Source organism: Nylanderia fulva, unplaced genomic scaffold, assembly GCF_048542155.1.
Source record: "Nylanderia fulva isolate GAGA-0341 unplaced genomic scaffold, ASM4854215v1 Scaffold33, whole genome shotgun sequence".
Classification (NCBI taxonomy): domain Eukaryota; kingdom Metazoa; phylum Arthropoda; class Insecta; order Hymenoptera; family Formicidae; genus Nylanderia; species Nylanderia fulva.
Genome location: NW_028190400.1, coordinates 498,321 through 512,272, shown reverse-complemented (window position 1 = coordinate 512,272; position 13,952 = coordinate 498,321). Strand labels below are relative to the sequence as shown.

The 13,952-nt window shown below is 34.4% G+C and overlaps 1 protein-coding gene across 9 annotated transcripts in view; it reads right to left on the bottom strand.

The window, feature by feature from the left end:
* LOC114937374 (uncharacterized) overlaps positions 1–13,952 on the bottom strand; it is a 126,104-nt gene that overhangs the window by 42,210 nt on the left and 69,942 nt on the right. For 8 of the 9 annotated variants that reach the window (XM_085484952.1, XM_085484950.1, XM_085484953.1 and 5 more), the window contains one exon: positions 96–232. The gene's annotated coding sequence lies outside the window, so the exon portion shown is untranslated. Of the gene's footprint in view, positions 1–95; positions 233–6,193; positions 6,308–13,952 lie in introns of those variants that run through there. The other variant, XM_085484957.1, reaches the window with a different exon arrangement.

Here is a 13,952-nt window from a genome sequence, read left to right as displayed (position 1 = left end):
GTAATTAATACTAATTTTTATTTTACTTCGGCAAATGCTTTATATAAATATATACATGTCTTAGACATTTTCGATCGCTCATTTTTCCCACTTACTAAGTAAGTCTCCGAGTTCCTGACTTGGGATTAGAGCGCGAGCCAGCTTCGATCTGACTTTCTTTCGCAACACCCGCGCTAGTTTCCGAGGATGAAAGTCCTTATCCTCCGATTCTCCTCACTATCGGTTCACCTTCCTGAAACACAAATAGCAAGAAACGTTTTATTAACGCCATTACGTCGAATGTCGATTAACACGCGACTAATTGTAAGATATTGACGCTCGTTACAACAAATAATTCATTGTGTTCGGACAACAAAGGCAATTAGTGGTGAATGTTAAATCGACGAGAGCACGCTTAATCGAATAAATTCGTTCATTCCGAGCCACGTGATGAAAACATTCGCTAAAACTGTTACATTAAAATCGGGGCACTAAAACCGCCAAGATAAAACTCATAATTTAAAAAACATTTAATTTTCGTACGGGAGCAATACATTTTCTTCTCTTTGAAAATATTGTCATATTTTAATATATGTATATATAATCTCCCTGATCTTCAACGTACTTTAGCTAATAATGTTCCAATGTATTTATCTCATTTCAAATCCTCGAAATATCTGTTTAGTGTCGTTATAGCTATTTACTATCAGCTCATTGATCGTAAAAAAAAATCGTTGCCACAGAGAAATTTTTTCAACTTTGAAAACATGAAAGGAGCCAAATCAAGCGCGTAAAGCGAATGAGACGGCAAATCGTCCTTTAATTGGGCGATTTTGTTCATAAAAACGACACTTATATAAACGCGGTATTATATCCCGATCAAAAATATTTTTGTTTCTTTGCTAAAGCTGCGTTAGAGAGACTCCATTTTCATCAATTTTCTTATTTAAATTATTCATTTATTTATTATTTATTGTCAGTTATTATTTTACTGTGTGAGAACACATACATAAAATTATTACTAGAACTTCGTTTGTACATATATTGAAATTACTCATAAATATCGGAAAGTAATCACCTTGAAAAAATTACCTCTGTTTTATCGCTCGTATACAGTATACATAAACGGTTAGAAATTCAGGTTGCAAATTACCTTGCGGGTTAAGCGAACAATTACCGGATCCGGGAAAAGAGGTATAAGAAATTCAAGAGCGTTTTATCGAGGGATGAGCGACGCAATCCTTTCTACGGTGTCAACGTATCTCGATTACGAGGATAACGGCGCAACGCGCCGGATAACGATTCCCGGCAATTACTGTTAAATCGATTTCTATCCGCGCGCGTTCGATCCAGCTGTATACATTTACACGCGTTATGTTCTATACTCGGTATACGTTTTTACAGAAGCAGAGGGAGAGAGAGGTGAGAGATCCATGCTTTGCTATATATAATAATATGAACGGAGAAACTACCCAACAGGAGGGGAAGGAGTGGTGAGAAACCTTGACAAATAACACGAGTCGCTAAGCTTTCACTGCCGCGTTTTCTACAAGAATTTTCGATAGTTCCTTTTTCTTGTTCGTTCTCGGTTTGCTTGAACTTTCACGGGAGAGGGAGGATGAAAATAAATCTTTTATTCCTATCGGAATAAGAGGCGTCAAAATTGTGACTGCGACGCAAATTCAAAAATATTGACACGTTTGAAATCGAATTTCAAGTTAGAATAACGTAGTTCTTACTGTTCGCATAGCATTCGAAAAATTCCAGGAAAAATTCTTTTGCCTGTTTATGCCTTTTTGACGATGATTCACGGTTTTCTTTCAGGTAGAAAGATTTAAAGACTTTTTGGTCTTTGGTAAACCTCAAGGTCGCTAGTCTACTTTTGCCATATAGACGTAAAAAAGTTTCGAGAAGCAAAGCAGAGAAGTTAGATATATATACATAGGTTTCGAAATAACAATCATCTTGAGATCGTTTCGCAGAAAAGGATACTCAAAGACGAGTAACTTTTTTTTTAAATATTATTCACTTAATGATGGTAATGTAAATTTATGAGCTTATTGTATAAGCAATTTTAAAATTAAAATTAATAAATTCAAGCCAATATGGGTCGAGATATGTAAATAACATATAAAGATTTTCTAAAAATCCCCAGAGCTTTCCATCTCACAAATTTTTTTTCTTAAGAATTATAAATTAAAATGAAATCTCTCTTACAAATAAAAAGATTTTTATAACTAAAATCTATGAAAGACCACTAAAATTCGAAATTTCAGTAATACAGTCACATAGTATTGAAGCAATCAACTAATCAAGATCCTTCATTGTAGTATCGATAATAATAAAAAGTTTCGTATATGACCGGAATATTTCTTTGATAACTATATTTGCTAAAACATTTCATTCGTCAAAAATAATGAAATGATATTGAACATTTACATTATTAGAAACTGTCAAAAAAATACATATAAATGTATATCTATTATATTACTATAAAATACATATATATTCTATACTATTATAAAAAAATAGAAAACACTCTTCATACCCTAAAAATTGGACTATTTTCAAACCGAGTTGAACTCGGTGAAAAATCATTGTAAAAAATTAAAAAAGCATTTTGAAGCCTGAAGTTTCAACTTCAACGCGCTATCGTATGGTTTAAAAAAAAATTTTATATTTTCTTTGTGCTGAAAATACAGGTTTAGTTTCAAAATCATGTAACTCGATCAAAAAAAAAAAAAAAAAAAATTGTAGTAACATTTAAAAAAAAGTATTTTGTAGGTGAAATGTAGTTTATAAAACTTGAGCTAAATTTTTCAAGAAAAATTTTTTCATACAATTATATATAGATAAAATGTCAAAAATACGTAATTTTAAGGAATGAAACAATATGTTTCTTTTTAAAGCGCAGAATAAAGAAGATCAAAAAATTTTATAAATCACCGATAGCGTGTTAAAGTTGAAACTTTAAGTTTTAAAATACTTTTTTAATTTTTTGTCTACAATGATTTTTCGCCGAGTTTCAAAATAGTGAAGATAAACCAATTTTTAGGATATAAAGTGTTTCTTATTTTCTTTTAGTAGTGTATATATATATAATTATTAATCGGTATTAATTATTATCATTGTAATGTCACTCAAATAAACATTTTTTATATAAATAAATAAATATATATGTATGTATATATTTATATATTTATTAATGAGAAAAAAGTTTTTGCACACACACACACGTGTACATTACAATGATAATTAATAACGGCGTATAAATATCTGCAACTTTAATACAATACAATGTTCTATATGACGTTTTGCAATGCATAATCCTCATATAAACTTAAATCCACTTCTTGCCGTATCGATTAACATAAATATCGAGAATGACTCGATGCACGCGAATACCAGGTGAGATATCGACAGCTGCCTGTCGTCGTCGTCGACGCCATCGTAATTTGTCGCTTGAAATATTTAGCACGACCGGTGTAACAGATAACGAAGACCGATTAAGACCGATTAGAATCAAAACTTGATACTGTAAATCCGGTATTTTGTGTAATTGAGCGATTATCCTTGACACTTCCCCAGCAAAGTGCATTTACCTTGCAACGTTCTGTGTTTGTGCATCGCGCAAACACAAAAGTACCGTATTGAAATCTACACAACTTTAACGGTTTACAATGTCATTTTTAAATGCGCCTATTATTTCCGAGAGAGAAGCTTAAGGGAGGAGGAAGGAAGTATTCAATTAGCAAAGATGTATATAATCAACACAAAGAAGACACTTTAAGATTTAATTACGCAGAGAAATATCATTTCATAATTTTTAATGTGTAGGTATGCATTTTTCTTTGAATTGTATTTTCAAAGTATATTAACTCTCGACAAAGAATAGATTCTATTTTTATCCCCTATCTCGGAAAAAGTGGAAACAATTATTGGAAAAAAATCAACGCAGTTCCTTTCCAACGTTCATCTCGAAAAAAAAAAAGAAAACAAACTTGCGTGGTCACTTCACGTTTATCTTGTCATTCGTGTAATTTTTCTACAATGTTTTTGAAATGTGTTCTCTCAAAAAGGACGAAAAGAAGGGAGAAGAAAAAGAACCAAACGCGCAGGAGATGTACTCCGAAAATTAATTCCGCGGCGAAAAAAATGCGACCGCTTTACATTTACATCTCGCGGCATACAATTGGTAATTCCAATTTGTTTGCCCGGCGAAAACAGCGGCGACGTCGATCAACACAGCTGACGGAGAATTGCCAGAATGTTAATTCGTGGCTCTGAAATGAGAGCGGCCGACGATGCATTATCGAGGGACGAGAGCTCGACGCGATAATTCGTCGATTATAGTCGGCCGCGCCGTTTGTTCGTCACCGGTAAAACGAGAATGCGAATGTACGCTCGTAAAAAGGGGAAGACGGACGACTTTAAAGAAAGAGAGCAAAGTGTGTGCGCTAGGTATCGTAAAAGTGTAAGTGCTACACACGTAGGAGAATATATATATATGTATGTATATATACACGTTCTGCGACGTCGTGCTCGGAATTAAGATCTCGACTCCGGTTTTCAAATAACTCTTTTATACGGTACATTGTCTGCATAAGAGCAAATGGAACCTGATGCATGAGTCGACCGAATAATTCCCGGCGATGCATAATATCTCATGTACTTTCTCTCGATAATAATAATAATAATAATTACAATATACGAGAAAATATACTTGTTAGGAGTCTGAAAATATGAGCCTCGTATAGATCGTGGGAAAGCAGCGTAGCGATATTATTTTGTTAAATTAATCACAGTTTTTAAAACTTTTATCCCGAAAAAATATTAAATGAAAATTATAATAATGTTATATTATATTTGTATTATACTAAAGTATTTAATAATTTTCTCCTTTTAAAGAGGCTTTTAGGTTATTGAAATATCTAATAATATGTGCTATATATTACTGCTCTTATACACGTACACATTTCTAAAACATTGACTTAGCTTCTTATTTTATTCCATTTATCAGAGCACACTGATAAGAGAAAGTACACTGAATAGAAAGTTGGATTATCTCGCCAATTGTATAAAATTAATTGGAATCTATAGATAACACGACATTCAGCATTATAAATATTTGTTCAAAATGATATATAATTTTAAAACTGCGCGGCATATTGCATTACAAAAATTTCGATCAATTTTCTCTGAATAAAACGTCAAAGTAAATTTATCAAAATTTCTATAAAAAAAAAAAAAAAGAGTATGAGAACTGAATGAACCACATTGCACCACTTTAAGGACGGTTTTCTACTTGACCAACCGGATGTCGGAGATTTTTGTCTAGAGATAATTTTATCTAGGGGTTGCGGAGAGAATAAAGAGAGAGGGCAAGACTGAAAGCTCGCAAGGTATTAAAGTTGCGACGTAAATGCGAGAAAGAACGGGCCTTCTTTCGCTATCCTAGATTCCTCAATGCTTTCTATTGTGTTTACGGATCGCGTTTAGAGTACCTTTCGCCGCCGTTGAGAAAATGCTTCGTTTCTTCACGATAGCAGCATCCTCATTTTATGCGCGTCTCCTCCACAATTTCCCCTTTCCTCTCTCTCTCTCTTTCTCTCTGTCATGGGGATACAACCAATCTTGGTATGATGATAGCATCCGCGCTATAATTTCGTCATAGCGTACTTTTTCGCAAATTATAGCAGGTTCGAAATTAGACATTGTCAATTTTTCCGTCACCAGTACTTTTGTCACTTCGTGATCTCCGCATTTTGATTGTCGAATGGTTAATAACTGCTTATTTTTCGTTTTTAGCTTCTCCGATATAAATAACCAGTTTCGACAAATAATCTGAATAATCAGATTTTAATTGTTTCCAATAACATTTCCAATGTTTTATAAAATTATATATACTCTCGATTCCATTATTACAATATTAATATTTAATTAATACCATAATTATCTTCATTAAAACAAAATTCTGTTTTAAAAAGTAGAATGTTGATAACGCCGCATTTGTATTTTATTACTTTATTAACAATTAACATGACTGTGTATTTACGTCAATAATCTAATAATTGCCCGTGTTCTAATAATTATATGTTGATTATCTACATTATATATATATATATATATATATAATTTTTTTTTTTTAATTTTCTAATATTAATCGATAGTCGTGTAAGACTATTTTGAGAATGGCGGCTTGCAAATGACTGACCTTGTAACTCTTGTGGCGTCATCCACGACGAGCCAACACCCACCCTCTTTAGCTCGTAGGACAAATACAGGCTCTCTTTGCAAAGCGACCGCTTCTAATCGCCCACGTTTTTTGCACGATCGACCGATCCTTCGATCGCATTATCCGGGAGGTCTGTTACGCTCGTCGTGATGCATTAACATCACCGATGAACGGTCCTCGTCGTCCGCAAGGTACTGTTATAATTCGCGCAATAGACGCACCATATATATATATATATATATATCTGCATAGAACTCGATCGTAAAAATAGCCGAACCATGGAAATATGATTGTTATTATTATGATTCTAACATGCGCTAAATAATCTGACGGATTGTATATCGCGCCGTTTCTCTTCAAATTTCTCATAGTCGACGAGATACTGAGAATGAATATTTTCTGTTTGTCAAGAAATATCCATCGTCTTTTATCAGTAATAACACATACGGATCTATACTTTTGGTACAATTTTATTGAAGTTTTATTTTAGGATTATTTCGATTTAGAAAATACGATCAGTTAAAAATTAAAATACAGTCAGAATTTTAAATATATTATCGTCCTTTCTTAACGATTTCGTTTTCATCGTTTTTTTTTTTATTTAAACAAATGGCCATCTTAAGAATTATTACTATGTTCAACACAAAAAATTAACCAGACTAGAGAGAACGAGACTAGTCATTTTTTTATAATTTTTTTGGATATGCTGAATCTAGTTTCCAAATTATTCTATCACGTCACAATTTTGAGAAATTTTTAATTAAAGTTGCAAAACACGGTCCTAACAGCATACTTCATTATGATTGCAATAAAACTTCTCTAATACGTAACATATTGTAGTTATAATATGACAAAGTTCACGAATAAATAAGCCCTTTTTGTAACTTTAATCATCAAATTTGCATGAATTTGGAAACCAGAATTCAGCATTCAAAAAACTATGTAAGAAACGATTAGTCACGTTCCGGTGTTCGAAGAAAAACATTTTTTGTCGAACAGTGTTAATATGCGTATGCAAATAATTATTATCACTCATCCTCAACGATCTAATTTTTTTTCTAATCTCTTAATTAATGATTAATATGCTATATTGACGTTAATAAATGTGTTTTCCGTTATACCGGAATTCTTTCGTAAGGAATGTTTTTCATCACGACGGTCGCTTGGCGCAGCGTGATTCCGATAACGCGACGTAATAACGGGAATGCACCGAGGTAACTGTTGCATCGGAGAATGCGTATTTCGAAGCTCGATTCTTTTTCGCGGATCCGTTAAGCGTTCGTCTTCCGCCTAACGAGAGAGAGCGCGCCTACCGTTAAGAAGACGTAGTTATCCGGACCGCGTGCGATTCCCGATGAATGTTTGTACGTTGGGAATCTTCGCGTATACATAGGAATAACGAAGCTTCGCGGGATAACGGTTCCGCGGTCGCCAGTTGTTTCGCGAGAACGACTAGGATGCATCGCCGGTGTTGTGCAACGTCATCATAATCACCATCAACGTTGTCATTTTTCGGATATTTCCTGAGGCCGGGACTCTGATAACGAAAGCTTTTCAATCGCGACTGACTTTCCGGCTCGTGAATACTTTGTTGATAAAAATATCGCGGCGGTAAATTAAAAAGGGTATTTTTCTTAAGATGTAAATATGAAAAGAAAACGCTGATGTACGACCTTTACACGAAAGACTATAATTTAACCGAGTTGTGTTTGTTCAAATATGAGATAGATGAGAGATGACAAACAAATAGGAAACTTGTACGAAGAAAATATTTGTGTTATAATAGATATGAAAATATAACGTGACAGACAAGCCATGTAATTTTGTTTGCTATGTTAATAAAACAGATATATATATATATATATATATATATATATATATTCCGAGATTAGCCTCTATTTACGTTCCGGTTTGATATTCACGAATGTTCTGGATCGCGCGACCAGTCCGGATTATAATCAAGCCAGTCAAATTGAATTCATTAAGAGTATTGCATTTCTTATAAAGACATTACCTCTTTTCATTATACATTAAATTTCATTTCAATGTAGAAATATCTCGAGCAAAATAATTTCCGATATTTTGTAATTCTATAATAACTTAATAAAAAGAGTCAAGAATATATATATATATGGAGAATAATTTTTATTTTAAGATCGTAATATAAAACAAGGATGCTATTAATTTTTAAAATCGAGCACTAGCATAAGAATGTCCTGATATTTCTGTAAAATTCATAATAATTAATATCTTGGAAATATCTCTTGGTCTACATTTAGATCGTACGCAATAAGATGAACTGATTATGTTTTCTACTATAGATTATAAGTAGTACACACAAATTATGCTAACGCGAGATGTCTGTTTTGACAGGATGAATGTCGTGTCGCGAGATTAAGAAAAATATTACTTTTTAATTCCATGACAACTTTAAAAAAAATATCAAGTGTATAGATCAAGTTTAAGATCATTTAACAAAATAAGTCAAGAATATTATTATTTACAATCTAACAGAAGAATGTCTTGATTCACGTACGTATTTATAAAATAAGTAATCAATAATAATCGATATCTTAGAAAAATCTCTTTGAATTCGAATCATAATAAAATGAACTGTGATTACGCTCTTTACGTATTTCATTAATATATATGTAACAAACACGGATGCTAATGTGAGATATCTGTTTTGACAAGATGAGCATGTCGCGAGATTAATAGACACGTTATCGGAATATCCACAATGAAAGACAAATTATGTGTATAATTCCGCACACTTCATAAATATTTAACGATGCTATGTATTAACGCGGGACATTTGCCCTATTACGTCGCTCCGTATAGACGCGTTCCAAGAAATTAATAAAGACGAAGAGAAAACAAATCTCTATATATATATATATATATATATATTTATATATATTTATATGTCTCGCGCTCGCTAATTTGCATTCGCGTCGCAATAAAGCAGCGCACTTAATGTGTTTTGCATTCTGCAAACGCCGCGGCGTCGCGCCACGCCGGCAACTGCTCAACGTCGATAAATGCCACAATGTCACCGCGTTCCCATGAAATGACAATCGTTTTTCTCCCGCCGCCGGTGCCGGTATAGTTGTAGCGCTTCCGCGAAAACAACGACGGCGGCACGCGAGCGGAGAGAGGAAGCAAGGCGCGTATCGCGATTTATCATCGTCGTAGATTAAAAAAAAAAAAAAAAAAAGACCGAGTATAAAATCGTAGCATTAATTGACAAAACATATATTATCGTTATTTGCATCATTGGCGAGAAAAAAAAAAAAACTTGTTTTTCCGTGTACAATATACCGCGCGTGTCGTAATGCGAGCGCAATGTCGGAAAGGTGGACGATATGCTTTGAGATTAAAGTGCAAACTCGGAGAGGCAGAGAGAGAGAGAACATAAGCGTTCGCAGCATTTTTTACAAGGAGAGGCATAATTAAATTTTTTTCTTATTTTATTATTTTCAATTTTTTAATATTAAATATGCAAATAAATTTCAGTGCTTATTCAAAAGGAAATTACAAATGCTTAATTTTTTTAATCGATTCAAAGAGAGACAAATGTCATCTCTTGTCCCTCTCTTTCTCTGGACATCCATGAGGCAAAGCGAAAGCTTTTCACGGATTCACAGCATTTAAACACGTGGATAAACTCCGATATACTCTTTCTTTATTTAAGGGATCTTTCGATCGTTCCCTCTTTCTCTCCTCAGACATTTTCGTTCCTTCTTTTTCGCTCGCAGAGGGGGCGTATGACATTCTTTCTCGAGCACGTGACACGCGCGTTGCTCTATCTGTTCATTATCGAAAAATGCAGATGTATTTTTTTAGCAGATAGTAAATACATTAAATAAAAAAAAAACCATTCCGATATATATTTTTGAGATAGATAGACAGCATTTTTAAATATTTATTTTTAGGACGAAAACTAGCAATTTATGTAATCTCCTCGTCATATACTGATAATGCCTAGCGGCCAGAGACCTTGACGGAAACTTGATCACATTTATTAATCGTTTATTATTAGATACAGAATGAAAATTTGCATTATCGCGAGCATATTATACAAGTTGCACTCAGGGTTTGCTGGTATTTAAATAAAATTTATATAGGTGATCACATCCAGATGAAACTTTGGCATTATCTTATCTTTATGTATAGATAATATAAATATGTATTATCTGCATCTTAGATTAAAAAAGTGTTATCTTCATTAAATTATCTAGAATAATATTCAGATGATTTAGTTTAGAATCATAGCACATAAAAATACTCAAGTAGTATTTTTTATTTTTAATTTAAGCGCAATAAAAGCGATAAAACCTTATATGGTAAATAAAAATATGAATATATCCCTTTTATAACTGTTCACATAAGCAATCTTAAAAATATTATCTAGTAATTCTCTAGATGAATCGCCATATAATTTTATCTTTTAATAAATTAATCTTCATCTTATCTAAGATGAATTTACATATTTTTATCTCATCTTCGTCTATCTAATTTTAAAATCATCTAAGCACAACACTGATTGTATCGTATCAAAATTTTTAGATAATTTTGACTACTTCGGCGATTTAAAAAAAAAAAATATGAAAAACGCGTTCGTAACGCGGACAACTAGAATATTCGGCTTTTATTTCGATTTGCTCTTAATCATATATATCAATTTGTATAATTTTCAATACACAGAACATGTTCATCACACGATTACAATACAAAATGTTTAAATAAATATCTTACATATATATATATATATATATGTCCACAATATATTTTTTGTATGAACTGCATAATTAGTAATTCCCTTTTATTTTTCGTTTAACCAATTTCGTTTTCGCTACAAATACTGCCATTCAATCAATGTTACCATTCCTGTGGTTTTTTCACTGCAAACGTTTTATTAAAAACAGTTTGAATATAAAAGGTACACTTGTGATTGAAGACTAACGCGATATATCGTTTCGACCGATAAACATTTTACACACATAAACGTGGCAGCGACGATTCGATATAATCCATCCATTTTTAGTTTTTCGCTAATTCGAGAATTACACTTTTACACTAAACCATCGATATACGTGCCATATCTTCGTCGCACAATATACATATATATATATATATATATATATAAATATGCATATATGTGTATTTTCCCTCCTCGAAAATATTATCTCACCACTAACACCGGACACGCTTCGTTATTAATTAATTCGGTATACGTATATAGGAACGCGAAATATAGAACTTCCCCTTATCTCGATTACGTCGACAATCTCGCGCACAACACTACGTATTGTCACGACTGATGACGTGGACTTCCGGTGTCGAAAGCCTGCGCGCGGCTTCGGGGTTCCGACTTTCCGCCCGACAAACTTTATGCCGCTACCTCCGTGAAATAATGCATGAGTCACGAAGCGTGTGCACAAGCAACGACACGATCGTGTTTCCCTCCCGAGAACCATATCTAACTGAAAGAGACGCGAAATTTCTCGTTGAATTAGATCGCTTGTCTCGAGTGCTCTCGAAATCGCGGGATAGCGAAAGATTTCATCCGTAAAATAAGAGTTCGTTCGATGAGAGCCGATAGAACGAATTGGTACATTTTAGCACGCAGGAAGAGCGGAGATTCTCGAATAAATTTAAGTACAAGTATCCCGATGACACGTAACAAATATTTGTGCATTTTTTTTTTTTTTTAATTATTACAATATTAAAAGGACTATTAATTCGCAATTTTTTTGCTCCGAAGTACTCGATCTACCGAGAAATCACAGTTAGTTTAAGAAAGAAAAAAAAATTGACTTCGAAAAACCTTTCGCACCTGAGAGGTTGCTTTAAAAGCGCGGGATGCGTCCTCGACGACGACGCATAATCTTATTAACGACGCGACGGCGACCGCGGGCGACATTAAAGTGGCGAACGCACGCGTGCGCGCGCGCGCGCGCGTACGTATACGAACCGGCCGCGGAAATTAAGGAGAATCGCGCTTTGTAAAACGCAACGACCTACAATGCTACAAATGCCGCGGAACCGCCGTGTGTCTCTTCTGGCCGCTGCTTCCTCCTCCCCCACCCCTTCTCGCCACCCCCGCCGTCTTTTCCACCGCTAGCGGAACGTATCCCTCCTCCTTTCGGTTTTTTCCTCCCCTTATAGCAGCCCCTTCTTAGGCCGATGGCCTCCCCTCTCTGAGTCGGCCTTCGCCAACTACCACCCCCACACCCCCTCGGCAAGAACGGCGGTACATGCCGCCAGGGACGTACCCATCTATATTGCCATCGAGAGAGAGAGAGAGAGAGAGAGAATCGTATTAGATCCTTGTTATGCCGGCAAAGAGCGAGGAAGCGCATTTCGTATAAACTGATTCTTAAAAAAAAAAAAAAAAAAAAAAAAAAAAAAAAAAAAATAAAATTACGATAAAATTTGATAAAACTAAATTGTGGTGAGGTTTTATAAAATTGAAAGATTTGTCACGAATATTATAATTATTTTTCGAGCCTATTTCTCCATATGTAAGTTCGAGATTAATTAATATATGGAACTTTAGCAATCTCGTACCAAGAGATACAGTTCCGAATAATTAATTTTCGTAATTTTTCGTGCTATGGCTCTTAGACCGATTTAGAAAACATCATATTTATATTGTTTATATTGAGAGCCGATAAAAATATTTATTTCTGAAAATATTATAATTATTGAGAGAAAAAAAATGGAATTGTGGTGCCCCTTTTATTAAATTCGACAAATTAGTAAATCGAAATTTGAATTCACGCCTGAGAAGATCGCGGTAACCGTTGCGGCATGAAAATTCACGGCGATCCCGTAAGATAAGCCGGCGAGATCTCCAAGTAGCTATTAGTGTCGGACACGTGTTATCGTAATTAGCAGCATTAGTTCGTTACCGGGCGGCCGTATTATCGTCAACGTAACGTAACAGGCCAGTAAACGTAAATAAAAGCGCACGCGATGCGGGGTCAAAGCTACAATGTAACGCGCGTCATAAATCGCCGCGATTACATTAAAAAAAAAAAAGAGAGAGAGAGAGAGAGAGAGAAAAAAAGGGGAAAAAAGAAAAAAGAACCGACAACAAAAAATCAGCGTAGTTTTACACTCGTTGCACATCGGCGACGACGGACTTTGCGTAATGCGATTAATGTATAGGATGAAGGATTAATCTCGCGGCGGCTCTGTGGACTCCTCTCTCTCCCCCTCCTACCCCGATAAATGCCGAAAATATTTTTCGAAACAAAAGTCGAACTTTTACGGGCGACAACAATTTTTTGCGTCCTTATCGTTTATTACGCTCAATCGACGTTGGAGCACGTCTAAACATATTGAGAATTGATAACCTCTCGTCGAGCGAATCTCTCGTTTATATACGACGAGCGCTAGATTTTTCGCGAAGAAAAAAAATTAAAAAAAAAAAAAAAGAAAAACAAGAACGAGTTTCGCGTCACCGGTTTTCCTCGTTCGAAATACAACGCGAGGACAGGTCTCTCTCGAACGTATTGGAGACCTCATATTCTATAGAAACGATACTTATTTTTATCTGCCGCGTTCGTGTAGTATTATTATATTTCATGATCATATTATGTAGCATTTATCGTTGTTATATTTACCGAACATAAAAAAGGAGGAAAAACTCAAGTTCAAGTTCATCGAAATAATTCGTAGTGTAAGCGCGCGAGCTTACTGATAAGAAGCCGAGCATTATCATAATTTT